Raw genomic sequence first — 6,529 nt, 5'->3', positions numbered from 1 at the left:
TCTGAAGTACGTACCACGCACAGCGGTTAAATCTCAAGCCTTGGTGGATTTCATCAATGATTGGACAGAGTTACAAGTGCCCGAAGAAAAGCCGGATAACACATATTGGACTATTCACTTCGATGGGTCCAGGCAATTGGAGGGCTCGGGGGCTGGAGTTGTATTGGCTTCCCCTAAAGGTGACAAGCTCCATTACGTGCTACGGTTGATGTTTCCTTGCACTAACAATGCGGCTGAGTACGAGGCCTTGCTCCATGGTCTTAGGATGGCTAAGGAGATGAGCTTGAGCCGGGTAAGATGCTTCGGCGACTCGGACTTAGTGGCTCAACAAGTATCGGGCAAGTGGGATTCCAAGGACCCTCTTATGGCGGCTTATCGCCGTGAAGTTAATGCCATTGCTGGACACTTTCAGGGTTACCAAGTAGAGCACATCGATCGCAGGAAGAACGAGGCGGCTGATGCTTTAAGCCGGCTGGGCTCTCAGCGAAAACCGGTGCCGCCTAATACTCTCCTGTATGTCTTGCATAACCCTTCTGTCAAGTTGCCTACAGAGGAAGACTTGGCTGTCCCTGACCCGGAGGCACAATTGGTGGCGGCTCTCCACATCATCCCGGACTGGACAGTGCCCTATCTGGCTTACATGACCCGGGGAGATTTGCCTGAGGATGAAACTTTGGCCAGACAAATAACCCGGCGGTCTAAGTCAATGGTTGTTATCAACGGTGAGTTGCATCGCCGCAGTGTTACGGGAGCGTTCCAGCGTTGTGTCTCCCCTGAGGAAGGCCAAGAGATCTTGCGTGAGATTCATGAAGGGGATTGTGGCCATCATGCTGGCTCAAAATCCCTTGTGGCCAAAGCTTTTCGTCATGGCTTTTATTGGCTGACGGCTCATGCTGATGCGGAGGGCTTGGTCAGTAAATGTGATGGTTGCCAAAGGTTCTCACGACGGGCTCATGTGCCGGCTCAGGAGCTGAGGATGATACCAATCACTTGGCCGTTTGCAGTCTGGGGGCTTGATATGGTTGGGCCTTTTAAAAGGTCCAAGGATAAGAAGACCCACCTCTTGGTGGCAGTTGACAAGTTCACAAAGTGGGTTGAAGCAGAGCCAGTTAGCAAGTGTGACGCGGCCACGGCGGTTCAATTCATGAAAAAGGTGATATTTCGCTTTGGCTTTCCACACAGCATTATAACTGACAATGGTACCAATCTGTCCAAGGGCGCCATGGAGGAGTTTTGTCAACGAGAGCATATTCGACTTGATGTTTCATCAGTGGCTCATCCTCAATCCAATGGTCAAGCTGAGAGAGCTAATCAGGAGATCTTGAAGGGCATTAAGCCCCGTCTTTTTGGTCCCTTTGCAACGGACGCCGGGTTGTTGGGTGGAGGAGTTACCCTCCGTGTTATGGAGCATCAATACTACTCCTAACAGGTCTACGGGTTACACGCCTTTCTTCATGGTTTATGGAGCAGAAGCAGTCCTCCCCAGTGACATCCGTCATGACTCGCCTCGAGTGGCGGCTTATGTTGAGGCGGATAATGAACAGGCGCGCCAAGATGCTCTTGACTTGTTGGACGAACAGCGTGACGTGGCCGCAGCTCGTTCAGCGATTACCAACAAGACCTGCGCCGTTATCACAGTCGCCGGGTTAAGTCCCGGGTCTTCCAGGAAGGTGACCTGGTGCTCCGGCTCATCCAAGATCAAACAGATGCGCACAAGCTATCCCCGCCTTGGGAAGGACCCTTTGTAGTCAGCAAGAACTTGCACAACGGGTCATATTACCTCATTGACATTCAGGAGCACAAAGATTCACGCAAGTCGGAGGAGGAGACCCGTCGGCCGTGGAACATAGCTCAGCTTCGGCCTTATTACACTTGAGCCACCGGCTCTCGTAATATACATATTTCTATAAGCCATGTATATATTATGATAAGCAATAAAGCAGGGCCTCTGTCCTTTTTCTCCTCCAAAGGTAAATGTGTTGTTTCCATTACAAGATCACATGGTAACTTGGAGGTGGATCCGGCTTATGATCGTATTCGAATCTAGCCGTACGTAATATAGTCACTTGGGGGCTTCCTGTTCAAACATAGGTCATATTCGAACCAAAGAGAACATAGTTGTCGATACCCATTTGATTGGCAAAGTGCCGAGCTCATTAGGGAGTTTTCCTTGATCATATTTGAATCATGGCTCAACCCCCTTTGGGAACCGACGTGGATCGTATTCGAATCAGCGTCGTTAAACAATTCTCAAGGTCATTTGGGGGCTTCCTGTTCAAACATGGGTCGTATTCGAACCCAAGAGAACATAGCTGTCGGTACCCTCTTGATTGGCATCGCCAAACCCACTGGGGGCTATGTGATCGCATTCAAATCTTAGCTTAACCCCTTTGGGACGGGTCTCTAGTCGTATTCGAACCGGAAGCCCCTAAGTTTTGATTTTTCGGCTTACAACAAGTTCTTCTGGTTGTATCAACAGTGTACATGGCAGTTCTTATTCCGCCGACTTAACTTTGATTCACAAGGTTAGTTACACGCAATCAGTATTATAAAGACAGGAAAACCGGAGTTGAGGTACCAACCTTATTATCCGGGTTATACAAACCGGAAGCGGACTTGAAGGCCTGTAAGTATGCTATTACGGTTATATCAAGGATTTAATTGAGGACCGGTCTTGGGTGACTTAGATTCATATTCCGGGTTATATATATGAGACGATGATTTCTCAGTATGGTAAACCGCCAGGAGACTTGTGATTTGTTTTTCTGTGCAGGATAGTTAAAGACAACTATTTGAGCTTAAGGAAAATGAATGATCAATTATGACCCGGAAGAATATAAGGAAGCCACTTCAAATGGAGTTAAGCATTCAATAGGTGCACGATGGCACGACAAAGTTAAAATATTGATCCTACTCTATTACAAGACTCTCCGAGTCCAAAAGATGAGGCATTGTTTTAAAGATGTAGTCATAAGCCGCCTACAAGTTAAGATACTTGTCGAGTTGAAGCTTCCGGCTCATCCCTCTCCGCTCCTCCGGCTGTTCCCAAGACCTGGAAGGTTGAAGATTTCCAGTCAATGCCGCTCAAAGCTTCAAACTGAGCTTCCTCGTCAATTAACCCGGCCGGGTTAATGTCCGGGGCAAAGGTGTGCTTACGAGTCGGCGGGACTAAGCTGATGGCTTCATAACGCGGAGTGGGGATCCTCTAATTCTCTGCATCGTAGCCCGGCTGGTACTTGGTCAGATCAGTGTCATTCCCAATCAGGGTGGCCACCGGGCGCACGATCTTCACACAAGCAGCAAAGTCCTTTTGGTCGAAAGGGGTGTCGTCTTCCTTCAAGCTGGGGTAGCCAAGGGCAATGTCCGCCGGGTCTAGCTTTGGAAGGAAAGCCTTGGCCCGGCTCAGAGCAGCTATGGCTCCGGCTCTTGCAGAGGCCCGTCGCAGCTCTTGAACACGCTAAGGAAGAACGGCCAGCCGGCGAAGTACTTCCGCCAGGTGAGTCGGAACCTCATTGGATAGGGCCACCACGGCCAAGGCGCGCTGTGACCCGGTGTAGAGTTGCTCCACCAGGGTGTACACGGCCTTCAGCTTGGTCAGCACGCTCTGATTGAGGTTGGCGCTTCTGGGGCCTGTTTAACAGAGTAAGATAAGCCGCTGGCAATGATGGGAGTTATGAGACATCAAGATTATAGACTTGACGAGAGCCGGTGGAATGACTTACCGAAGATTGCGGCGACCGTCTGTGACACGTGGCGTTTTAAGCCGGAGAGTTCGGCGGTTCTCTCCGACAGAGCCTTCTCCGCCTGTTCAGCCCGATTCACCACAGTAGCTTTCTCTTTGGCCCAAGTTTTCCTTTCAGCTTCAAAGTTCTTCTTCAGCTTCTCTTGAGCAGCAATACTAGACTCAAATTTGGCGTTGGCCTTCCGGGTCTCAGTTTCCTGAGTCTTCAGGCGGCTCTTCAGCTCAGAGATATCAGTTTCAAATTTTTTGCAAGCGGCCTGCACAATTTCCGGGTTATAGCCTGAACAATTATTATGCGATTTTAAACTCCCAAGCACTTTCCAAGCAAAGACACTTGGCACTTGGGGGCTAATGCATGTTGAAAGTTTCCATCTACAAATTACCGGTTCATGGAAGTAAGCCGGAACTTAAGTCTACAACATATTCTATCATAAGTAGTAGACTTGGGGGCTAGAGTATGGTAAAGATAACTATGCGGTAAGCAATAGAGTGGTACCTCAGACTTCTGTTGTATCTGATTCACCATGTCGATCTCCAAATCCCGGCTCTTGTGCACCTGACTAACATAGCCGGAGACGATCGCTCCGATGCTCAAGTGAGCATAGTTGATGAGGTCCAGATTGGCCCGGCGGCGCTCTAGCAACTCTTCCTTGGCGGAGCACTTGGCCAGCGCAGTAGGTCTACCCGGCTCAACAAACTCCGTCCGGGTGATTACCACGTCCGGGTCATCGGCCGGCTGAGCCGTGCTGGAGGTCTCCGGGTTAGCAGAAGTCTCTGCGATTGGCTTGTCGGATGGAGCGGTGGCTTCAGGAGCAGAGGCAACTGGCGGTTCTTGAGCTGCAACCTCTGGCTCAGGCAAGTCTGGCTCTTCGACCGGCTTGTTCTTCTTCGCCCTCTTGCTGAGCTTTGCCTGGGCACTGAAAGGACAAAAAGGTTAGTACAAAAGTATGAGTAAAGATAAGCACAACAAGAGAGGATCATCATCACCCGGGTACGGTCTTGAAAGCCGGAAGGTTCGATTGCATAGAGTCGCCAGAGGAGGGTGAAGTTTCCTGATAATTCGAATCGGAAGAATTGAGCGGTTGACGTATAACACCCGCCAAAGGATGAAAAGGATATAAGTTGGAGATAACCTCGGTCCGGCGCTTCCTTGACGCCTCAGGTAAACCGAAGGAGAGATCAGCATCCTTGTTGGTCCGGGTGTGCCGCCGGCTCTCATGAATCTATTGCTTCAAAAGAAATTGAGGATCTTGATAAGCTAAAGGATGTGAAAATCTTACTTTCCGGGTTACTCTTCGGACTTTCAGCCTTGGCAAGGACTCCGAGTCGGAGGAAAGTGTCATTACCTCTTCAATCACCGGGTTATTTGCTCCGGTGTCATCCTGTTGATGAACAATATTGATAAGGTGGACAGAAATAAACAAGAAATACAACAAGAGCTTGCAGGTGCAGGGGTTACCTCTGACTCGGAGCTGTCGCTTAGTTGGAGCAGATCTGAAGCAGTAGGCATGCTTCCCTTCTTGCGGGGAGCGGCTCTCCTGGCAGCTTTCTTAGCCTTCCTGGCCTTCTTGGCCGCCTCATGGTCCTACTTGACCTTCCAGAATTTATCATCAGCCTGAAAAAATACAATGAAGATTTCTTAAGGTTCAGAGGAAAACTATCTAAAGGAGAAAATAAGATGTTTAGATCAGCGGCTTACCGCTGGAGCCGGGTTGGTCTTGCAGAAGGGGCTTAAGCCGGTCCTCCCGCAGTCTGCCAGGCTCTCATTCAAGAGGGCCTTGGTCATGTCTTCAGCAACGTCTTCAGGAAGATCGTTGCGGCTGTGTCACAGGGGGTCATCTTTCCGGCCTGTGTATTCACACATTAAGCCGGGGCGGCGGCTCAAGGGGATCACCCGCCACGAGATCCAGACCCGGACCAGATCAATTCCATTGAGGCCATTTCCCAGGAGAGCCTTGATTTTGTTGATGGTGGGGATCAGAGGTTGGCGCTCCGCCTGTGATAGCTTGTCTGACAGAGGGTGAGTTGGTTCCAGGCGCGAGGGGCGAAAGCCGGGCTGCGGGCTCTCGTCAGCCGGTGAAGTGTCCTGGCAGTAGAACCACGTCTGGTTCCAGTCCTTTGGGTGGCTTGGCGGCTCGGCGTAAGGAAAAAGGCAGTCTCTCCGACGTTGAATAGAGATTCCACCAAGTTCCAGGCTTGGTCCGTTGGCGCACTCATTCTGGCGGTTCAAATAGAATAGCTCTCTAAAGAGCAGAAGGCTGGGCTCTTCTCCAAGGTAGACTTCGCAGAATACTTGGAAGTTGCATATGTTTGACACGGAATTGGGTCCTATGTCTTGTGGCCGCAAATCAAAGAAATTCAGCACATCTCTAAAGAACTTTGAGCCGGGCGGTGCGAAGCCCCGGCTCATGTGATCCGCAAATATTACCACCTCCCCGTCCCTTGGCTGTGGTCTCTCCTCTGACGGGTCAGGGGCGCGGTAAGACATGACGTCCTTCCTGGGCTGGTAACCCGTTTTCGCAAAGTCTGCTAAGGTTTCGTCAGTGATGTTGGACCTCATCCAGTTGCATGTGATGGGTGCTTTGGGAGCTTTGGGAGGCATGGTGAAAGTCGGAAGCCTATGATAAAAGGAAATGTCCGGTTTAATTATAAGCCGGAGGAAATTTACAGTTCAATGTTTAAAGTGGCGGCTTATGAAAGGGGCCTAATGACATATAGCTAAATGCATCGGGTTATATAAGCCGCTGGTGGTATTGAGAGTAATTCAATTGTCTACAGCTTTATCAT

The sequence above is a fragment of the Aegilops tauschii genome, chromosome 7 (genome assembly GCF_002575655.3).
Source record: "Aegilops tauschii subsp. strangulata cultivar AL8/78 chromosome 7, Aet v6.0, whole genome shotgun sequence".
Taxonomy (NCBI): domain Eukaryota; kingdom Viridiplantae; phylum Streptophyta; class Magnoliopsida; order Poales; family Poaceae; genus Aegilops; species Aegilops tauschii.
Note: the sequence above shows the minus strand (reverse complement) of the source record.